Source organism: Helicoverpa armigera, chromosome 23 (assembly GCF_030705265.1).
Source record: "Helicoverpa armigera isolate CAAS_96S chromosome 23, ASM3070526v1, whole genome shotgun sequence".
NCBI classification, from domain to species: domain Eukaryota; kingdom Metazoa; phylum Arthropoda; class Insecta; order Lepidoptera; family Noctuidae; genus Helicoverpa; species Helicoverpa armigera.
In genome coordinates, this window is record NC_087142.1 from 6,162,976 (window position 1) to 6,177,061 (window position 14,086).

Below are 14,086 nucleotides of genomic sequence, written 5' to 3' on the forward strand. Positions count from 1 at the left end.
ACCAACGGAGTATTTACTAGGAACAGCTTAACAGCCTTTGAGGGCGTTACGGGGAGGGCTTTATGTACTTACCTACTTACCAACTTCTTATAATTTGCTTTATCTAATATAACTTAGAGTATAGGTAAGTACATTAGTATTTGTTTACATTTTCTCATCACATTTCCTATAAAATCCTAAATCTTTAGAAGCCCGTCTACGCAGCTTTGGTACCTGGTGAAATGACAAGGCGCTCGCGGTGGCGCCACCCGGCGTCTAATCACAGAGTGAGTCGCGCCAGAGATGTCCCCTCTCATTAGCGAGATTACCAAACGCGAGCTTTGTACTGCCGCTGTACAAACTAATGTTATTTATAAGGATTGTGATGATAGAGACGATTGCGCAACTGTATTTTGTAGATTAGGTATAAGATCTGGATCTGTGATGAATGTTAGAAGTTTCCACTTTGAGAACCCTGAAACTGAAGTATAAAGGTAGGCTTAGAGTTTATGCAATAGGTACACCAATTCGGTTTTTTTTCCTCAAAATGCCAGTGGTTTTAGCAGAGCTTTGGCCGGAGAAGGGACTGTACACCAAATTCAATGGAATACTTTGGTGAGCCCATTATACTTAACTGGGTTACATCTCATGATGATTATACCTACATAACAGGGTATAAAAAGGTGGACTTATTAAAATCTTTATTATAAAACTTAGGGATAAAAGTCAATATCATCAATAGCGCAGAAGCGCAGGCGCCTATTGAACCAACAATGTAGTACATTAATACATCCACACAAATATTAGCTTAAAGTCTAGAGCTCAATCGCTGTAATGACCACGTAAGTGTATAAACTTATAATTGGAAACCTTGACAGAGTTGTGGCGAAGATTACGCTAATTTAACCCAGCGAGTGTCTCTAACCGCAACTGAACTTCGTATTGTGACCTCTTCACAAACTTGCGTGTATTTACTTCAAAACCCAACACTACAGACGACTGAATAAATATCATCCATTACTCGAAGCATTACTATTCAAAACGCTGACACTTCATTTGATAGGCAGCCTCATGTTTACACTTGGTGACATTTGCATTAAACTTATTGAAAGTGTTAAGGAATTATTCAATGCGAATAATAATAAACTTGCACTTCGCTGCCACATTAACAGAGATATCAAGACATTAACCGTTGAAAAACAACATAATGTCGAAGGCATCGCTCGTTGTGCGCATAAGCTGCGCGCACGCACCGCAATTACGTAACATAAATCCAGAGTGGAACGCGCCGTGATCGATGGACCGCTGTGTTCCCAAACACAACAAAACCATGTCCACTTGTTACATTTTGATTTATTATATCAACTTTATTTAGATCGCATTGTTAATTTTAGTCAACCATATCTTACCTACGTTTTATTACTCAACAGTTAACTTAACAGCTATGCCTTACTTTGAATATATTAAAATACAATAACACATATTTGGTTTTACCTCCATCAGCGAACATAAAATAGATAAGCTTTTGTAACAAGAAATAAACGACGACGTACTCTTTCTAACACGAGCGATTAAACGCCCATAAAGCCCAGATTAAAACATAAAACCTTCATGCTGTCAACACAGAATTTAACCTCTCCACTGGATGACATAAACGAAAAAGGAAATAAAAAGGTTTTGAAAAAAGAATAACGAGCAAAGAGGCGCATTAAGAATTGAGATAAGAGAGATGGACGGGCACTCAACGGCGCGCGGCCGACTTTATTATTTATTGACACTTAAAATAATTACCGGCCGGTTGGCCCGTGCCGAATGTGGCTCTCGTGTCGAAGACCTTACGCCAATGTGTTTGAACTGTAATAGATTTATTATTTGCGAGAGTACCTAACGGTTTTAAAAGCAATTTATTGAAAACTCCTACTTAACAGACGCTACTACTATAAATAAAACAAAAACTAGAGCTGTAGAAGTGAGTAATGACGGGATTTATAGTTGCGTAAGTGGGTATTATTATGCCAATTCTGATAGCAAAATATTTTCTGTCCTCATACATAAGATAGCTCAGAAAACAGATCCCACATTCTTTCCTCCTACCAAATCTTCGAGACATTTTACTACAGACCTTACTCACTTAAAAAAAAAAAAAAAACAAAAGAACGAGAACAAAATACCCAGAAATTCGATATGCAAATGATTCGTCCCGTAAAAGAAACATCGATATAACGTCAGCGAGTTGCCAAAACGGTTACAATATACAAGTGTTATCGGCTGGGCATGTTAGCCGTCGCCGCGGTGACAAACGGACTGACGCCGGATTTAGACGTCCGTCGGGGAAGGTGGAATGAGTAATAAAACGATGGAAGGATTATTGGAATGATAGGGAAAAACGAGTTGGTTTTGATATGAGAGATGAAGGTAGACAGGAGGTGATGAGCAGGACCATTGAAGCAGTTAGCCGTATAAAATGTAGGGTGTAGACTTTGGCTGACAGAAATCCTAATTTTTGAATAGCTGAATGTCAAGAAGTCAAGGACTAAAAGAGTTTTCTAAGTTTTGGAGTTAGGATGGAGTTAGGAATGAAATGCAACTGTGTTTTGATATAACAAAAATCACCATAGATGTGCCAGTAGCAGCTGAAAATTACCAAATGTATGTCAATTTTGATGAGTATTTACTGAAATAATTTCCTTCTGACCATAATTACACCAATTAAACACTTCCACATTATATTGTGCGTGTAGGATTTGATAGTGAGGCAACAAATACGGCTTGTCGCATGTCGTAGATACGGTAAAAAGCGTCGGTAACCCGTGTAGCTGATAGGACTCACGCAATCGCCACCTGCGCCCGCGCCGACTCGTTCGATGTCTTCACACTTTGTTACAAATTACTACGACGAGGTGGTACACAGATCGTACTTGCATGTTGACGATTTGAAAGCTGTTGTAGTTGATGTATGAAGTAGTGAGTTTATGAAGAGGAAAGATAATGTAGTATTTGAAGATGCTAAACACGGCTGTAAAAAGGAAAGAACAGATGAAGTTTGAGAGAAGCCAAAAGAAAAGGTGAATACTGATCCATCTTGAATGACTGGAGACACAATGAAAGAGAACATTGAATGAAGCAATGAGGCGGCTATTCGACATCTGTACAAAATAATACATGATCAAGAATTTAAATACACATACACATTTAAATATCTGCAAGCAAACACGCAAACGGCAACTCAAAACCATCATCACTCAATAACCCAACAGCAAGACGCGTGTTTTATTCGATAAAAGGACGATACAATCGGCGCGTCAAGAGTATCGATACATTCGATACTCGATTACGCAACGATTAAATCGAGCGGTATCGTAAATCAATCGAGCTATTACGCTGCCATCTGTCAGTAATGAGAGCGTATGAATCACGCCAGATACCGCCCGCGCTATCATACGCTGAGATTTATATTTGTATGGCTTTTGAGGGATCCTGAATATGTATGAGCAATTGATATAGTTGACGGCCAAGATTTCGCTTTGATTTGACCTAAGAACTTTAATTTAGGTCCTGTTTCGCCAACTGCTTATCGTACGTCGTACATATCTGTATTATCTACATTAAAGTATAGTCTCCCATCTGCTACTGGCACCTCAATTTTTAACAACGTTCAAATATAAAAAGACTACGAAACACTATCTTCTAGTTTCAATCATTCGTAAATCTTCTTCCTCTTTTAGGTACTTCATTAAATTGTTATTATAAACGGTCCAAAATAAGCCCGTGCGGTCTACAACAATTTCACGGTTCCATTGCATCTGATTATTGTCACCGCGTCAACACAGCGGCTCCCGGCTGACATTCCTCGCACGCCACCGGCCGGCCGACTCCAAGCCGTCACATATTTTATCACACCACTCAGCCACCTAAATCACTTGCCCATAATGACTCACAACATTACGCTACATTTGGACCCACATAAATATTCCAAATAAAATTATAAGTTTGAGACCCAAATGACGAAAGTACGCAAGGATCCGCAATTAATATTATACTTAGATGTTAAACGCTCAGCCGAGTCTCACAGAGATCGTGGCTGAAACGTCCTTTAATTTCGATAAGTACAGCTTTGATTGATTCCATGTTTTGCAATGCAATGAGCAGACAAAACATTGCCCAATATTTCCTTTGAATAACAAATAAGCTGTCACTTTGTACATGAGAAGTTTGAAGCTAATTAGTGTAATGTAGAGTAAAACCTGGCAGTTGAGCCTTGAACTGAAAGCCTGAACTATGTAGATAAGGAATCTGTTGCATAACTCAATTTCGGGTTAGTAAGTTCAGTACGTAATTTTAACACTATAAGCGGTGCAATGGCACGCGTACAGCGGGACCCCCCGTGATGCTAATGCGATTATGCGAACCGAACGATCGATTATCGCTTGAATCGATTGGTAATAAGCGAGCGCTTTCACCGAGTATGAATGTCAAATCATGAGTATAAAATCTGGATCGAAACGTAATCCGGCCGAATGTTTGTATCAATTTAAAATCCTTTTAGTGACGGTCATTTGTTTTAAAAGGCCGGATTATGTTTCAAGTATGATTAAAGGGAATATTAATATACAAGACGCCCTTTTTGTGATCAATTAGATACTCGAATTCAAAAGAAGATGCTGTCAGTCATCATGTTGTTAATGGCAAATTAGATTTCTTCTTTGACTTTTTTGTTTTATATTCTGCTTTTCATAGCTTTCAGCATGTATTGTTATACAACGACCTTTCGTCAGGATCCCATTTTTTTTCTACTGTAGGTATCTGCACTTATCAAAAGCATCTGCGATCTACATAAATAAATACCTTAGATACCATTTTTGTACTCCAGCACTAAAAACTAAAATAGACAACGTTTAGCACAGCGGACAACAAGTGCAGACAGCTCCTTTTAAAATCATACACATCCCTTAATGGATTCATTCATTAAAATTGAAGAATGTAATGAAAACTGAGCGTAGGGTCTAACCAAAAAAACATGTTATCATCTGTAGGGAATCAAAACATTACATACAAAAACAACTATAACAACAATATAACCTATTTTAATGGATACAATTTCAACATGTTAGTAAAACCGTGTGCAGTTTACTCAGACAGGCAGATAAATGATGCCTAATACCGGCCCTGCGCAATATTATATTACAAGCAATCCGCTTGATTAATAAGTCATTCATGTGTCAAATGTACAGGTTAATGATAGCCTACAAAAATCATGTTAAGTCTGAATTTATCTGCCGAAGATTTTATTGAATAACTTGTCTTTTAAATATATAATTATGTATTTAATTCCTTCAGCAAAGTATGTTTACTGATTTGGATTTTATTTTATCTCGGCCTGAATAATTATTGGAGATTGGAAAGCTAAATTTATTTATTAGGATAAACTGATCTTAATCTCTACTTTTAACCGTATAAAAAAATAGGTACTAGTTTTAGCAAATGGCCTGCAGATGTCGCTACTGTCGCCAGCTAGAAGTTTTCAAGAAATTCTCAGGCCAATTACGGCCGCTCAAAAATTGCCATCGCGGACGGTATTTCACGTCCACACGGCGGGGTATTGGTAAAGTTTTCAACTAGCAATAATCGCACCTCGGATTAACCTCATTGGTTACGATATTGCCTCTGCGCAAAGTTAACTTGAGAGTAGTTCGCGCCCGACCCAACCAAATCGTTGTAACGAAACCATAGCGCGATCTAACTCGATCCCAACGCCATCTATCGAGGTGAGGTGTAAACTTTTTCGGGTACGAGTTTGCAAACTTAAAATATTTTATGAAATAATTTGAATGTAAGATATGTTTAGTGTATAAAAAATATTTCTTACAAGGAAAAAAATATTATTTGTACTAAATTTGGAATAGATTTTAATATAAAACATGGAGTAGTTGTTGTTGATAGTGATGCGTGAGGTGATGATATGTTGGTCCTTTGATATACATAATGTATGAGCTTTGTTTTAACTTTTACCATGTATTAAAAAATTTCAAGAATTAGATCATTATATAAAAAAATATTAGACTTTTTCTAATTATAGTCGGCAATGACAAAGGCCCATTGCTAAGCGCATCGAATGCATTTCGGCTGCGAAAATAGTTGCACGTAGACATTTCTCAGAGCGTCGTGAATGGGACGGTGTCGGTCACGACCTCATTGTGACGATTTTTTGTCGGGTCGTGACGCTTTGCCTTCCGTGTCGGAGGTCGGTTGGCCGGCCCGTTGTCCATTGACGTCCGATTCCGATAAAAGGATAAGTTTCGTTTACTTACATTCGATTTTTGTAGTGCTAAAATAAATAATGTTGAAGATTGTAGTTCTAATTTTGTTTTTGTCATATTCCTGGTAATTTGTTTTGTTTTTTCAATCTTTTGTAACAAGGAAAGTTGTTCCGAAAAAATCCACCAGGTGGCGCTTTGGTCATACATTTCATATCTTTACCGTGTATAGGTAGACGGTGAATATTAATATCTGCGTTTCATCTTATCGATTCCGTATATACTTCGAGATTATTAATTACCTAATGTAACTTATACGTATTGTAATTAATGGGGATATTTTAAAATGAAATTCTAGATTTCTACAGGTCAAAATCAATGGAAACAGACAGGTCGTCGGTCGTCAGCTGCGGCGTGACCCGACGCGGTCCAGCGGCCACGCTCCCCCCCCTCCGACTCTTCAATGAGCCTCTACAGTTACCCTCTCTCAGAGACTCCATAAAAAGCCCTAACATTCCCTCAAATCCCATGAAATCTCCAACCAATGCTTTTGTTTTGATAACCGTGCAATCACGACCATCATTCCAGTATTACGTTTTTGTATTAAAAGTTCGTCTATTGTTTGTTATTTTTGTGCGAAACATTCTTTTTGGAAAGTCTTATTTTGATAAGGCCAATTGACTTCCTAGAACGGCTTTACAATGTTTTTTTTGTATCGTTGACAGACCGCGGCGGTTATGACTTTATTAACCTGGGTCGTTCATTGTTGTTTAACGCATAAAAGGGGTCGAATCTAAAGTATTGTTGTTTGGCTTTTTGTCAAATATCTGGTCTAAAATGAATTGAATTGATAGCGTTATAAATTGTTGCTTTATTTTATTGTATTTCTGGTGAAAAGTAATTTATAATGCATCTTTGAAATGCAATTTTCGGGGAATTTTATACACAGGTTTAAGGAAAGAAAAGAAAAAGCAGGAAGAGGGTTATTTAGACGAATTTCGAATATTCAAAACACAAAGCACATTTTTTCAATTTACTCAGAAAACTGGACAATGGAAAATAATAACCATAATTGCATCTATAGCCCAGTCACATAGATACAAAAACCAACGACAATACCAATAGTACTACGGATACCGATACCAATACAGCATTCGATACCAATCGACTGCATCGATATTCTGTCTCATGGCGATCATTAATCTGACCGGGTCCATAGATATAATGACCGGGTCAAACAAAGGCGCCCAAATGAGATCAGTTAGTTACTTGAGCAATCTTTTGTTTCATATCAATGTAATTGGAACCATGTAATGGTAATGATTTGAAACAATAGCATTTGTTGCAATAATTTTAATTGATTTTTGTTTGCCGATGGAATTTTGATTTGGGGTGGTCTGCTGTTGAGTTTTCTTGAGAAATAGCTGAGAATACACTAAGCGACAAATAACTTTGCAAGTGTGAAGTAAGCCATTTGATATTTCAAGCATGCACTGTAGTCTTATTGATATTTTTGGGAGCATTAAAGTCACCAACTTTGAACAAGCAAAGCTTCTTGACAATGAACAAATGCGCAAAAAGTTAAAACTTCCGAGTTGCTAAGTTTTAACTGGCATTTTATCTTAAAATGGAATATATTTTAAATATTTGTTTGATTAATAATTTCGACTGTAGGTGTCATAATTTCATCAGTGATATAATTTCTTTATACTTGAGCAACAGTATGCGTGATCGAACTGTCGAAGAGACACATTTCAATTACTGATAGCAAAGCCAAGTGATGACTATTGGGCGGCAAGTCATAAGAGGTACGAAAGATTCAAATTTGGATAAAGTGAAGGTGAAAGTACATATTGATAATATATAAAAGCTTTTAAAAAGACCTGAGATCAACATTCGAACAGACTAACAGTCAGCTAAGAGATTTAGCAGTGAACAAAACTGAAAGAATTGTTGTTGATGGTTCAGTTATTCTGGACATTCATGATCGAGACAAACTTACAGGGGAATGATAAATTCATACATATTTATGAAAATAAAATATGGAACGCGTAAACACTCAAGCCTGGAATAACCATCAGTCGCTCATACCTAATACAGAATTATGGGTTAGGTATGTAGTCATAGAAATATAGGTGAGTAGGCAATAATCATAACTATAAAATATTTAAAGCTCATTTAGAGAGCAGTTAGAAATAAGATTTGATTTTCATAACATTTTCTCAAGTTGTAAAATGTTATCTTTTACACAACTTTATTCTATTCTACATTCCTAACACCCACGCCGTTCGTAATAGTTTATTAATTGCTAGTTAACTTTCCATTAAACTGCTTTTCAGTAAACTGTTTTAGATAAAGTCGTTAAAATTTTAAAGCCTCTTAATATTACGGAATAGGGTAAAGCCATTTCGTTGTGACGAAATTATGTGTTATAGAAAATGGAAACTTAACATCGATTTCATTTTACCAAATACTTGTAACTATTCGAGACTTACAATGCAATTAAATTTTTTGTTGTATTTTCGACATAAGTAAATATGATTACTGATATTTCACAGAAGTCAAGGAAACTGCAATACTTAAGTCATCTTTCAAGTAGCTATCAGACAAGATCTTAACTAGCTTCAACAGCAACTATGATAGGTACTTCAGCTTTCAACTACAATAAGCTGAAAACACTTAATTTAACTTGGGATCATAACACAGAGCCAATATTAATTTCCAAAACTAATTTATCTAGGAACCTACTAAATAAGTTTATAAATTACACCACCCCCTTGCCGAAGAGACAATGGGTACGAAGCGGTTACTAGATCGGGGTCAGGTCAGGTCACGAGCGACGGTCCCGCAACTTTTGGCTCGCTATGAGAAGTGGCTTAACTTTGACTTAGTGCAACAATGGGACAGTTTCTTATAGTGGTCCTGGTTAGAAAGCTGATCAGGCTGTGTGGAAATCGGGATGTTCGACAAAATTTTTGAAATGGAAGTTTCGATGTTTTGTGCGGGGGAATAGAACACAAAAACTTTTTTCGAAAGATTTAATATAGGTAGAATTAGAAGACCATTAAAAACCTGGATTAATCAAAGCTATTGCTGTAAAATCAATTACTGTAAATTTTCCATTTAATCCTCAAATGCACTCGTTTGGTTCACCAATCTTCAGCGGTAGACTTGTGAACGAAACTCAGCATGTTTGAGGTTACATTTGGCCATATAAAGATTTGAAGTTTCAGCCTATGAAATTCTTGAAAGTAAAGAAGGCGGACATTATCACCGCCCAAATGAACTTAAAAGAGTGGTAGCACATTTCAACACCCGCTTATACAACATCTCACGCCCACAGATGTCAGCTCCCTACAAATGTCTGTCACTCAATCCAACCACTTTCATATCGTGAATAATCGTGATACAAGGATATTAATAGCGACTGTGTAATTTCTATCCGGTTGAACCCACGAATACCATTGTTTGGACCGCGGACACACGATCGATCACAATTACGGATGTGGTGCTTAATCATATTTATTCAATTAATTAATTTCAATAAGACCAAGGTGAATGGTGTTCGTGTGAGGTTGTTGTTGGAATGTTAGGGTTAATTGTTTTAGATAGGATTTTAATTCTTCTGGGTCCGTTTACTGGAACCTCATTTTTAAACAGGATTTAAAATAATTCATTTTGGTTTTTTAAATTATTTTACACGATTTCCTATATCTCATAGATAGATCCAGATTAGAGACTTAAATAATGTCCTTTTCATATCTTAACAGCAGCTAACTGCAGTTGAAAAATGTTTCAATAATGCGAACAAACACTGAAACCGCAGCATAAATTGAAACAATGTACAAGTGTGAGCGAGTGACAGCTTACAAAACGTAACAAAATGTCACATAGAGAAAATAAATCGCGGGCGAAAATAAAGCATTTCGCCCGTGTCCCCGTTTCGCGGACTTCGAGCGTCGCTGTTGCTCGCACCACCATCTTGATACGGTTCAGCGTTCGTGGGAACACACCTCTTGGAGAGCTAATTTATTGCCTAGCGTTGCACTACATGGGACTGACGACTCTATCCCGCCTGCCAAGGCATTACCTCGTAAATTCACATCGCAAATGAGAGCTAGCGAGCCGAAATCCACAAGTGCGCTGTCAAACGATGCTACGTTGTCGCTGGTATTGAGTTATACAGTTGAGCAATGCTAAGCAAATTGTTAATGCTGTTCTGTTTGAATAGTGTCTTGTATTTTTGTGTTCTTGTTCGTTGTTATGATTGTATGGCCAATGTGCTGCAATAACTAGGTGGGTTTTGGCTATTTTCGTATTTGTTAACAACAAGCTATCTCGTTAGAAGACCCTGCTGTAATAAGTACTTAGAGTTATTCAGGTAGCTTCACAGCTAGCAAAACAAAATTAACGAGAGTATCACCGAGTGCCGTAAATCTTTCGTGCACCTTACAACCGAAAACAGTTCAACAAACTAAAGTTTTTCAATTTCGCCATTTCGGACACTAAGCAGATAAATCTAAATTCCGCGTTCAAACTTTACCAAGAATTTCGAAACCGCACACCTGTTACTAACAATTGAAAACCGAGTACCATACCGTAGCCATAAAATTGTGTAACCAAAACCATATATCACAGAGTATCATCCTTTGCGAATCAGATTAAGCAGTAAATTGAGTCAAACCGCTCACTAACCGGTGGCATAAATAAATACGAGCGTGCCAAATGATGCACGATTCGCACTTTACCTTAATCATTTACACAATTGGTGTAGTCTAAAGGTGTTATTAGACAATCATAACATCACAATAGCACAAAAAATCCAGATAGAACTTAACACAACTACAGACAATGAAAATCTTGGAACAATGACAACTAAATGCTCTTCAAAACAACTTTGCCTGTGCCTGGTCTTAAATCTCGCCAATATTTTAAATTCATCCTTAAATCTATCATTAAACCTCTCACTTACATTAACATTTCCCATCAACATCAAACCCTTTCAGATATATTAATAAATTCCTCGGCTCATCGATCTAAAGCGCCATAACAATAGTTCAAGCTCATAAGTCTGGGGGGATCATCTCATAAATATACTTGTACAATGGTGTGATTGCGATCCACGATGATGTAATCACCAATGCTAGGTACACTGATCAGGAGAAGATGACTTAACGAGGAAGATAGTTAAAATTTACAATATCGCTTTTAAAGCTTGTCATTGAGCTTGCCTAGGGGACTGTGTGAGATTCAAATGATTTGTAGGACCATCAAAATGCAAATGTATGTGAAATTCAGACTACATCCGTAGGCTGTGATTATACATATAGATGTTATTTATATTTTGTTATATGAAAGGCATCAATTAAATCCTTTTGATGAAATGTAGCCTGTTTGACACACGTATTTGTGAATCGACACTCCAAATTATCTTATACCTTTTTTGTATCTGTTATTGTCCATGTTTCCTTGTTCCTAGAAGCAGATATAGATGTATTGTATAGGACTATGTACTTATACACAATGCTCAAGATCGAATACACATTTCCATTAAACTCTGAATAGAGTCGAACATAACAATTTGTCGTACTAAGAATTCATGCAATATCAACATGTTGGAACATATAGAATCGATTTCCGCACTCAAATACACAGATTTGTCTCACATAGCGTACCTTGACATTCACATTTCCGAGCGTTGTACTACATTAAGGTTTGTTTACAATGAACTGTTGATGACCAGAATCCACTGCTGTACGTGAACTACAAATATTACATATGTATCTGTTGTCTAAGTAAAAAGCAAACGAGTATAGCCTTTGTAACCATTGAGATAGTTGTTGTTCAAGCAATGCTACACAATTTTAATTATGAATTAAGAAATTCTTTCTTTTAAATCTTTAGAAGAAAGAATATGTAATGTAATATTGGATAGATCGAGAGGATTCACAATATTTTTGAATTGACGAATAAGAAAATTGGTTAGTTTCAAGTTGGTAAGGCTTTTTTGGAAAAATACAATAGAATAAATTTTACTACTGGAGCAGCAACAAAAACTGAGGATATATAAGTCAGCTTCAATAATACACCTGAGTACCTAAGCTACTATGGACATCCCTTTAGGCTCAAGTACAGCTTTTGATTCCGTGTCTCGTGTCATTGATGTAGACGTCCATTCCACATGTAGACACCAGCCCGGTACAACGCACAACATCTCACATGCTTGTATTACATCAGCTGGTAATAAATACTTCTTGCTCTGGACTTCAATGTGGGAATATCGACAGTTTACCATACTGAGCAGGCTGTTATGGGACATCATGATTTGACGGTTTCAATGACTCATGGTGCGTCTTGTCATCAGAATTTAAGTCATCAACTAAATCCGTCTCCACACTAAAATTATGTCAACGTAGATACTTGCGGCTGGAGAAAAATATCGCTGAGTATATTTGATTCAGATTAATTTATACACTAGCTAGGCCATATAATTTAAGTCTCACGCGACTGAATGAATTTTATAGCTTATAAATACAAAAGTTCACTTATTTGCATATGAAGTATAAATTTATCGAATGCTATGCAGTCAATTGCAAGTAAATGATGAAAACGAATATATTGACAAAATAAACGATGGAGATATAAATATTTCATCTATAAATAATGACTGTTACTTGGCTGTAAATGTCCAAGTTATGAGTGTCTACTCGACATGTGTTTTACATTCAATCTTAAAGCAATATATGTAGGTCGTAACGTTTGAATTGCTCGAAGACATTGGGACGCAGTTAATTATTTAGAGAATATAAAATTTGTAGTGACTTGTACGTCGTAAAATAATGATATGAGTAGTAAAATCAACGCAGGGGAATGAGAAATGGTACGTTACATCAGAAAATAGTACCTATATTCAATTCAGTACACACGAACTATCTAACGATAGTGAAAAGAACACAATCATGGCTTTAAGGTCTAAAACTTTTGATGCTCACATTTGCAATTTATAAACTACCTATTGAAAATAAGCTTACCCCATAAACAAGAAATATTGCTGAAAGGTTATTACCACAATTACATCTAACAACAGACTGATTGTTGATCTACGTTATATTCACAGTAATTATCTCCTACTCGAAACACAATCCAACTCAATCCCGGCTAGCAATTACACTATATTACAAGTGTCCTAAGATTTGTGTGACAGCGATTTTAACCGACCGCTACAGAAACATTAAGGTAGTTTACTTTCTATTACGAAGCAGCAGCCTCTATTAAGGTATCTGATTGAGAAGAGTAGATTCAATATATCTTGCGGGGCGTTAATAGCGAGGAACTATCGACTAGCCTATTATTTTGTCAAGTTGGGATTTATAGATTACCTCGCGTAACGGTATAGCCTGTCTGAGTCCTATGAACATTTGCCAGTGTATGCTCTTATATAGGGCGTCTGGTCTCAGATACTATCAAACAGGATAAGGACTAAAGTAAAGGTTACTTGTGTTCTGGGAATGGATTGAGTTAGTGTAAGCTTTCGATTGGGTAACTGTTGTTCTGTTGGCAAAGAACGTTTACGTGCGTTTCATATTTCAGACTCAATCTGTAGGGCTGATCTGGACGTCTTTGGGAATCGGGTTAGTTTTGTGGAAGCTTTGTTGATCTCTCTTTCATTACAATTAAACTCGAGCTGGCCAGTTACAGCAGTTTTTTATAAAGCAATTTATTCTTGTGCGTGGTTATTTGTAATACTAATAGTGTTCACGCGAATAAATCTAAATTCAATTTCAGTTCCGTTACAAATATCAATATCGAGCAGTAAAGTTTTTTCGTCTCACTAACAAGCACGACCCAACGAT

The 14,086-nt window shown here is 36.7% G+C and overlaps 1 protein-coding gene and 1 non-coding gene across 2 annotated transcripts in view; both read right to left on the bottom strand.

Moving 5' to 3' along the window:
- Window positions 1-14,086, bottom strand: part of LOC110376244 (tRNA (adenine(58)-N(1))-methyltransferase catalytic subunit TRMT61A) — a 53,862-nt gene that overhangs the window by 3,124 nt on the left and 36,652 nt on the right. The gene's annotated exons all lie outside the window — the stretch shown is intronic.
- On the bottom strand, window positions 5,516-5,655 carry LOC126054070 (U4 spliceosomal RNA). The gene has a single exon (XR_007510674.1). It is a non-coding gene; the product is annotated as a U4 spliceosomal RNA (small nuclear RNA).